This window comes from Cyanistes caeruleus, chromosome 16 (genome assembly GCF_971803275.1).
Source record: "Cyanistes caeruleus chromosome 16, bCyaCae1.hap1.1, whole genome shotgun sequence".
Classification (NCBI taxonomy): domain Eukaryota; kingdom Metazoa; phylum Chordata; class Aves; order Passeriformes; family Paridae; genus Cyanistes; species Cyanistes caeruleus.
The window spans coordinates 3,269,981-3,279,431 of record NC_141716.1 but is presented as its reverse complement, the minus strand read 5'-3'; the positions used below and the strand labels follow the sequence as shown (position 1 = coordinate 3,279,431).

General features: G+C 42.6%; 1 long non-coding RNA gene across 1 annotated transcript; it reads left to right on the top strand.

Annotated features, from left to right (window-relative positions):
* Positions 1-1,702: 1,702 nt before the first annotated feature.
* Positions 1,703-9,383, top strand: LOC111938023 (uncharacterized). Its single transcript, XR_002868839.2, has 6 exons — positions 1,703-1,746; positions 3,021-3,138; positions 6,398-6,513; positions 7,032-7,207; positions 7,525-7,609; positions 9,137-9,383. It is a non-coding gene; the product is annotated as an uncharacterized LOC111938023 (long non-coding RNA).
* The last annotated feature ends 68 nt before the right edge of the window (positions 9,384-9,451 follow it).

Below are 9,451 nucleotides of genomic sequence, written 5' to 3'. Positions count from 1 at the left end.
CTTGTGGTAACTGATTTTTGTCATGGGTGAGATGTGATTGCATTTCTTGGTTAATGAAACCTGTCTCGGTTGTAAACACTGTTGGCTGTCAGACCAGAGCTGAATGTGGAATTCTTCATGCTGTGTAGTAAAAGAATCTTTAAAATGTGCCATCAATTGCTGGACCTTCCCCTACCTGTGGGGATATGGAACTTAAAGGGAAGCCTCCTTCCAGGCTCAGGCAGCACCTGAGTTTTGTTTTGTGCTCTTGGCAGCTTCACACCATGGTTGGTCTTGTCTTAGCTGTGAAATCCAGTCTGCTGCACATCTCCCTGTGGAAGCTGAGTGTTGGAACGTGGGAACAGAGACCTGTCCTTGCTTTGGCATTGCACAAACAACTTTTTTAGCTCAGGGAATTTTTAAGGAGAAAGAAAGAAATATGGAACAGGTGTAACAACAGCTTTTATCAATAGGCACCAGAGGCTCAGAACACTGTGGCAATTGTTACATTCCCTTCTTAAAGTGAACCAAATGAACAGAAATTGTTAAATGCCAGAGTACAATACAGCTTATAAAGCCCAACAGACTTCAGGAAACTGGTGCTGATTGGGCTCTTAAATGTTTTCCTCTTGCTTAGGAAAGAGAATTGTAGTCAGCTTGCAATCTCCCTGACATTGTTCCTGATGGAAGCAGACAAAAAGTACCAATGAAACAGAAGGGCTGCAATTTAGTTAATTTATGCAAAACACAATCAGCATTCAAACTGGGAGTTACCAAGCAGAAGTGTATTGATAGAAAAGCCAAAATACTCTGTGCATAAATTGTGAAATATTAAAACAGGATTTCAAAGAGACTCCTGGAATTCACATAACTCTAGGCCAGAGAAGATTCAGGAGGGAATTTTGTTCTTGTCAAATTCATGATGGGGGGGCAGAATGGGCTGTGATTTAGCCCCCAGCACTCAGGCCATGCCTCCAGGTGCTGCAAACCAGCGCAGCTCTGCTGTGACACAAGAGCTTGCAGTAGTAAGGAAAAATAGAAACAGCTTTTTCAGAAGAGTGCTTAGCAGGGAAGGGTGATTGCTGGTGAGGGGTGGCTGCTAAGGATCCATGGTAGGGAGAGGATGGAGCAGGAAGAGCAGTGCAAAGGTGATAAAAGGACAGAGAACTGCAGATGAGCTGGGGCACACAATTCCAGAAGTAGTCTGTCTGTAGCACAACTGTAGCAGAACCTACATCCACACACTTTCTCTGCCTCCATTTTCTGAATCTGCAGTGTTGTTGGGTTGTAACCACCAACTGTGTTCAAAGGCAAGCAGAAGCCAGCAGTGAGCTGTGCCTGAGGATCTGCTGACCAGTAAGGTTTAGGGAGGGTGGTGGTTTGCAGAGGGGAGCCAAAAGTTATTAATTTCCTACTCTGCTTCCAGCAGCCTGTTTAGGTTGGTTTGATGCCTAAGCTGGGCTGCAATTGAGGTTTGTGCTTTGGTTTCCCTTTAAGTTCCAGTTCCCTGTACACTGTTCTGTTTGCAGCATTTGCTTGACATGACTGTCTGGTGTGGGTTGCTGGTGTTTTTCTGGAATTCCTGGTGTGTACAGGAGCTAATAAAGGAACTGTCAGCTCAGAAAAGCCCATAAATATGGTCTAGTGGCTTGGGGTAAGAAATGCAGAGATCCCTTAGCCAAGCCTCTTCCATGGAATTTCTGATGCTATTTCAATTCTTTTGGTTTCCAGGAGCCAAAGAACCACTGGGGTCAAGCAGAAGTCAAGGTATAAAAATTCATGGCTATGAGTCCCCTTACCTATGAGCTGCCATATGTTAGAGGAATGATCTAGACCATAGCAGTTGTCTTCTGTCCCCTGATGAGTGTTTGTATGCATAATTCAAACGTGTGCATGTGTTTGAATTCCAGCTTTTATTGATTGAATTGGGCTCTGATAATAAACAGTATAAATAAATCAGAAGGGAGTTAAAGCACTGATGTGCTGGAGGGTTGGAATTAAAATGAGTGCAGTGACCTCGAGCAGAATGTAATTTCAAAAGTGCCTGAAATATGCTGATGACATAAAATAAGGCTGAGGAAGTTGGAGGGGCAGAGGAACAAAACAAACTCATTGAAAATTATTTGGATTTATCAGGATTACAGGCAGGTAAGTGGCTTATGCAGTTTATTGTAGGGAAGTGTGAGGTAATGAGGCCAGGGACCAAAAGTAATCAGAGTGTAGTCGGAGTGAGAGTGGTGTGGAATGTGGATCAGAGCTTGTGGGAGGGCAGGTGCAGCACTTCTCATTGGTGTCAAACATGCAGGAATCCTCTCACGCTGCTTTGGCAAAGCACAAACCTTTCAGAGACAGAGATGTGCCTGGTGGTTTGTACATGAAGAGAGGAGAATCCAGCTTTTGATATTACAGCAAACACAATCTGTTACTGAGCTGCCTAATAGTTCATCACACTGAGCTCTGACTAGAAAAATTAAAAAATGCATTGTTTTGGACTGATGAGCACCCTGACAGCCACAGGAAAGCAAAGAGAAATGGGTGAATCTTTCCAGTTGGCTAATCTAGAGGTAGATTCTGTGGTTTTGAAAATACTTGTTTTCTTCTGGTTTTCTTTCTTTCTTTTTAGTCCTAATGTCTATTTTAATTTTTTTAAATGTTTCATTTATCCCTAAATTGTAAGCTTTAGATTTTTCTCAGTTGTGGTCAAGCAGCTTTTGAAACCAAATCAGAGGCAGAAACAATAAAAGAAGATCTCTGTGTTGAATTTTGTTGATGTCCTCGTAGCTTTTGTTGTTCTGATAGAATCCATATTAATTGTCCCTGTTTAAAGGGGCTTTCTCTAACTTGACCTATATCTCTAAATGTCATTTTTACCCTGATTTTTCACTGAAGAAATTAGATATTTGGAAATATAATTTTCCTGTCTTACCTTTTAGTGCCCCAGTTTTACATATATACTGAAAGATTCCCAATAGTTAATGATTTCCAGTATCTTAATGCCTATCATTAAGAGCATATCAATAACACTTCTCTTTTCCTTTGAGCTCTCTGTGCTGCATCCCATGAAATCCTTTGTCGTCTGGAAGACACAACTTCAGTTTGCTACAGCTAAGACAGTGAGGAGCTACAGGGAAAACTGAACTGGGAAGGACAGAAGCTAAGGCAAGTCACAAATAATAACGTAATCTCCTACACTAATCCTCATGTCATATTAGAATTAAATCAGGAGTGGTGAAAAAATCCTTGGGGAAGTAAGAGATTCACTTGGGATTTTTTCTTTTTGGAGTATCTTCAGGGGTTTGTGGCCTCTGATTGACATAGTGTCCCTGCCTGGGATACTGGGAATGTGCTGGATGCCCTCTGAGGTGAGCTCTCCCCCCACCCAGATGTGGGTCTTGCTGTGATTTTGATGTTGTTACAGTAATAAGGACAGAAGGATGCCCTCCATGTTCTGGTATCCATTGGTTCTCCACGGCAAAGGATCAGTGTTGGCCACAATCTGCAGCCTTGGAGTTCTGTTGTCAGCTTGGGCTGTTGTCACACACTTTGCTAATACCCTCCAGTAATTTTATTTCTTATTCACATACACACTTAATGTCCTTAGTCATTAGTCTGAAAAATGTTAACCTTGTCATAGTTAGTGACTGGAAGCAGAAAAGTCCATTTAATTCTCAGGGGAATGAATTCTAATTTTCTGGTTGTCAGAAAGTGGCATTTTACATATTTTTCTCTTTTTTTTCCCCACCAGTTTAGTGCTAAATTTAAATGTGTGTGTCATAGGAATAGACCTTTAGTCAGTACTAAACACCCCAAAAGCCTTGGCGAGGGTACAGTGTATGAAAGCCTTGACCAAGAGCTGCTGCTAAAGCTCATTTCAGGCACTGCAGAGAACAGGGGGGTGAGAATGAAAAGTTAAGAGATAAGAGGTCAGAATAGAGGGCACATTAACATTGCATGTCAGGATGCATTTTTTCCCCCAGCAAATATGGATGGATGAAAAGCAGCTCATCTGGAATAAAATGTCCAATGAAGAAATAAATTACGTTAATCAAGCAGACTAGTACTAATATTTGTCATTAAAATGTGACATCTTCTAATTAATGTCATAAACTACTGCGAGCCTTTAAAAACCATACTGGTGGGAAGGGAAGTTGTCTGCAAATACTGAGTTCCCTGTTCTATGAAAGGGAAAAGCTTGTCATGAAAAATAGATGGCATTTATGGCGAAGAGAAGCAATCCTCCCACAGATTACAGCTGTTCACTGCATTGTTGTGCTGGTGGTCTTATCTCATCAGTGCATGTTTTATATGGTTCTTTTTATTTTATTTTTTGGATGCATTTCCATAAGGCTGTTCTGAGGAGGACATTGTGTACTGGGAGCTGGATGTATTTTGAGAGACACCACTACAAAGAACTCAGAGTTTAAATTGCAAAGATGGATGAAGTAAAAATGAGGGATGGTTATTTTGCTTTTTACAGATGGGAGCTGAAGCAGGGGAGGTGACTGTTGTGGCCAAAGTCACCCTGGGAGTCCATGGAATTGCATCCTGATCTTTGAAGTGCAGTTCCAGTATTTTACCATATATTGTCTTCTGTTCCCTTGCTGCTGAATGTGGATTTGATATGCACATGTGTAATGAGCCAAGCATGTTCTGCATATGTTTAGCCAAATTGTGACCTCAGGGACATGAGGGGAGTGCACTCTGGTCTGGTTAGGAGAGCTTCCATGGCTGGGCTCATCCAAGGACTGCAAAGCAGTGTTGGCATTTACTTTATGAAATTAAAGTCCTTCTGCTGCATGTCCGGTGTTTTAGCATCTATGGGTTCTGGAAAGGCCTGGCAGGGCACTGGGTGAAGCTGCATGGCTGATTGTGTGGCCTCTTGTACTGTCTGAGCACCAGATGCTGATTAATGATTAGTGTGCAACAAATTAATAAATCCATACCGCAGACAAATAAACATCCATTACAGGGGCCTCTGAAATCTGTCTCCTCTGGGGGAGAAGGGAGACCTGCAGGCATTACATTCTTCACTGGACGCAAATGCCTCTGGGCTCTGTGATATCCTGACACCTTGCAGAGGGAATGCACACTTGAGATTAATTATATTCCATAGGTGATTCAGTATGTGCTGGGAAAAATCTGTCATTTTTGGCTTAGTTTTGTTGTATGCAGATGTTCTTGTAGGGAAGGGTGAGTGGGCAGCACAAAGTGGGCTCAGGAGGAACAAGTCCCAGGTGCTGCCTTCCTGTAAGGCCCTGGCATCCTGCCCTGGAGGGGTTTATCCACAGGGACTCATTTCAGACAGTACCTTTGAAGTCTAAAGATAAGATCTCATTGCCCAAGCTCCCTCTGTAGCTTTGTGGAGAACAAGGATGCTGTGGTGTATCATTTAAAGTCTGAATTTGGACTGCAGTCCTGAATTATGACCAGAGCTTAAAAGTGATGCATGTGGCACATCAAACACTGCTGACCCAAGCCTCTCTCAGCCAAAATCAGGCAACAAATTGAGTTACTGCGTTGTCATCATTAGGCTGTCAGAAGCATAAGAACTTCTGTGCATCTGGCCTTGTTTCTCAGAAATAAAAAGCATTTAAAGTTGGTGTGATACATTATGGAATGCAGGTAATTAATGCCCTTGCAATGACCAAAGAGAGAATTCAGACAGAATTCAGATGTGGTTTCTGAATCTGTACAAACACCTACAAATTCAGAATGGGATAGGGAAGTAACTAAATTCCTGATTAGCCTGTCTGATTTTTCTATTTTTTCTACATAAGAAGTGTGTGTGTATTTCTGTGCTATGCTTGGGGCATAACTTATGTATTGCGGTAAATAACAGGTATATGTGTACATAATTAGAAGGGACAATAAAGAAAAGTAGATGTGAAATTGAATTATGCATAATAAAGCTGTAATTTTTCAGGGAAGGCAGTAGTCATCAGGAGAGAAAGTAAGCTTGTTTGTTTTGATAGTGTTATGAGAGACCTGAGTTGGGACTGCAGTCTTACAAGACTTTGTACTTTTATGTTTCATGGTATTACCCCAGAGGGTTTGGGCAAGACCAGGTGAATAAACCAACACTTTGGAACCTGAAGTATGGGATAAACTCTGCAATCTGCCCTTATGAGACTGTTCAGGAGGCTTACAAGACAATGCTGTGTGTTTATCTACTTTTCCACACTAAAAATATACAAATCATCATTATAGAGCTCTTCAAAAGAGACAGATTTGGCTTACTAGGTTTGAAGAGTTATTCTCTTATTTGGATACTTTTACACATCCATGACCACTCTTGCATGTGCTTTATTCAGCTTCAAATCAAGTCCAGCAACACTGCCAAACACACACATGAAATCAGTGCAAAATACATTCCAGATAATTGCAGTATTTATGTAACTTGGTGTCTTCTGTGTTCCAGAAACCCTCAACAGCTGGTTAACCCCAGCAGGACTGGTGAGCTGAGGCGGGCACTGGGAGTACCAGGGTCTGGCTGCCCAACAGAACCAGCTGGGTCCTGCCTGTAACTGCTGACAGGTAAGGATGGATTAGCAATGACTCCAATAGTGCAAATGAAAGGAAAAGGGAAAGAAAATTTAGGCAATTCTTTCTCCATCATGAGTCCTTTATGTGTAGAATTTTGCATCCATGCATGCAGGACATTTTAATTGCGATTTGTTGAGTATGAAGAAGGTGGTTCCCTCTCAAGTTAAACAGCTCTGGCCCAAGGTGAAGGAGTAAGGCTCAAGCTGTCCATTGCTGTTGGCTATCCAGTAAAATACTGATTTGCTCAGCACTCTTACTTTAAACAAACAGAAGGGCAAACAAACATAATAAAACTCCTGGTTTGGTCAGATCTATGGCAAGAGCTTTTCTCATTTGTGCATAAATAACTGGAATCATTGTGGACACAGTTTCTGGGAGAAAAAACACATCATTAATGCTCTTTAGGAGCCAGGTTATTGTTCAGTTTGCACTGCAGTGTGTTCCCTTTACCTGACACCTGGCTCAAGACTCCCAAAATTAAATTAAAATCTCCTACTTTCAATATTTAGGGCCCATCTCCTGGAGCAGAATTCTCTGACCCAGCAGCACCACTGCCCCTGCATCCTGCTGTCCTGGGCAGAAGCAGCACAGCCAGACTTCTCAGCCTTGGGCTTAAGCAGCAAGGGCTGTTTTGTTGCCACAGAGAACCAACTTTGCCTGTGACTACAGCCATGGAGGAAATGAGGTGGGGGAGAAGATGTCCGTGTCCAAGTGAACCCATAAACCTTGTCCCTCCACGTTTCCTGACGTGCCAGTCAGTTGGATCTCGGCTTTTCCTGAGAGACTGTAAATATGTGGGGTTTGCTCGTTAACCGGTGTAGTGCCAAGATGGAAGCTGTAATGCACATGATGGGAGCAGAGAAACCACACAGCTTTCACTGAAACAAAGGACATCGCTGGGCTCTGGCGATAGGAGCATAATGGCTATTTTATTTTTTCCAGACAGGGACTGAAGCTCACTGGGGTTTTTTGGGCTCTTGCTTTGTTTTTGTTTTGCTCCAGCATTTAAGGATGAGAATGTTGTGTCTGACGCGTGTCAGCGAGCAGAGGAGATTCACGAGCAGAGCTGGGCTCGTCTTGCTCCCCGGTGAGGAATAAAAGCATTGCCCGTCTCTCACTTCGGGAGGAGAAGGGGGGGCTGCGGGAAGTGAGAAGGCATTGTCAGGTCCGGGTCAGGCTGGAGCATCACGGATTAGCCGGGTGTCACTCGGCAGCCTGGAGGCAGCGCTGGGAAAGCCGGAGACAGAAATGTGCGTGCAGGGGATAGGGGGAGAGGGCTGCCACGGCTTGTTGGGTGCAGGGCTGTTCTCCACATTTGTGATCGTTTGGGAAAGCACGCAGGAAAATGGACTGAATAAAGAGCCCTTTATCAAGGAAGCAAAGAAATGGCCACTTCTACAGCCCTGTATTGGAACTGTAAATGATACTGTTATTAGAACTGTTAAGAACTTTGATTTACAAGAGCTGTGTCCACATTTAATCCCAGTCTGGTACCTGCAAGTCTGATCTTGCACCCAGGGAAGCTGCTGTCAGTGGAGCCACCAAACTGAAAGGGTGGTGCTGGTGGGGAGTGAAGATTCTTTGTTTTGTTTATTTCTTCATGGTTGCATCTGGTTTTGTGCTTTGAAATCTGCAGGTTTATTTCAATATTTAGTGATTTTTTAGTTTATTTCACTTCTTTAGTGAAGCAGATAAAGCAGTGAGGGAGAAAATATGAGGGGAAGGGGCTAAATTCAGAGTTACTTGGGCCACATACACAACCTCTGACCACAAGGTGTAAAAGTGTAATTTCCATTAATAAAAGCACATTGTATTGACTCATCACTTCCAAATTTCAGCCAGATCTCATATGTAACTGCAGAGTGTAGCTCACCTAAAACAGGATGCATGAGATTAACAAAATTTTTATGTTTTAGAATTAAGAAATACCATTAGTGTTTTCTGTGCATGACTGAGGAACAAGGAACGATGTTTTGTTCACTTCCAACCCAATCACTTTGACAGCACAACAGTATCAATTTTCAGTATAGTTCAATTTATTCCAGTGTGGTCCTGTGAAATGGTCTGACATGCTTTCAGCTAAATGACAATTTGATGGGATGTGAAAACCACAGGAGTCAGGAAGAAGGTAATAGTCTGTGAGCAGGCCTTATCTGTCCTGCTACAGGGGCACGCCTTCAAGAGGAAAAAACCACAACACATTGAGGAACCTAAAGCAAGGAGGGCCTGGGCTGGGCTTCACAGGGGAGCAGAGGTTTCTGGTCTGGTTGCCAGTGACCCTGTTATATCAATGTTTGTCACTTTGCCACTTTGTACAGTGTGGAAGGAACCAAAAAGAATCCTTCATTAAAGGAGGAAATTATGTGTGTGAATGGGGAGCCTTTATTCTCTGTAAAATGCATTTTAAATAAATACCAATCTTTTGATTCTGAGCTCCTGGTAAAGTATCTTACATTAATGAAATTATAAATAGCAAGTGCCAGTTCTGTGCCAGTTCTAACAGCACAGAAAAGAACATCTTGTGAAGCAAAACACCAGGTTTTTGTCCCCCAATTTTGTTGTTCGTTAAGTGAGTGCTTGTGAAAAAGATAATTTTGATTTCATTGTTCTTCAGCTTAAATACAGCTGCCATTTAAGCCTTTGCTGTTATTTCATCACACACCCAGAAGAGCACCTGCAGAGACACATCCTTGGTGGCAGATGTGGGGCTGACCTGTTTCCACCTCTGGCTCTGGTGACTGGTAACATTTCTGTGTGTGCAGTTCTGAAACACCATCCACAGCTCTTCTGTAAAATGAGTCTGTTAGCAAATTTACCTGAAAACAACAATAAAGGCCAGATGACTTCAGCTTTCTGAAAAATTTTTGTCAAGGAGTTGCTCTGGAGCTCCCTGTGCTCACCAGAAGCTTCACAAAAGACCAAATGAAAT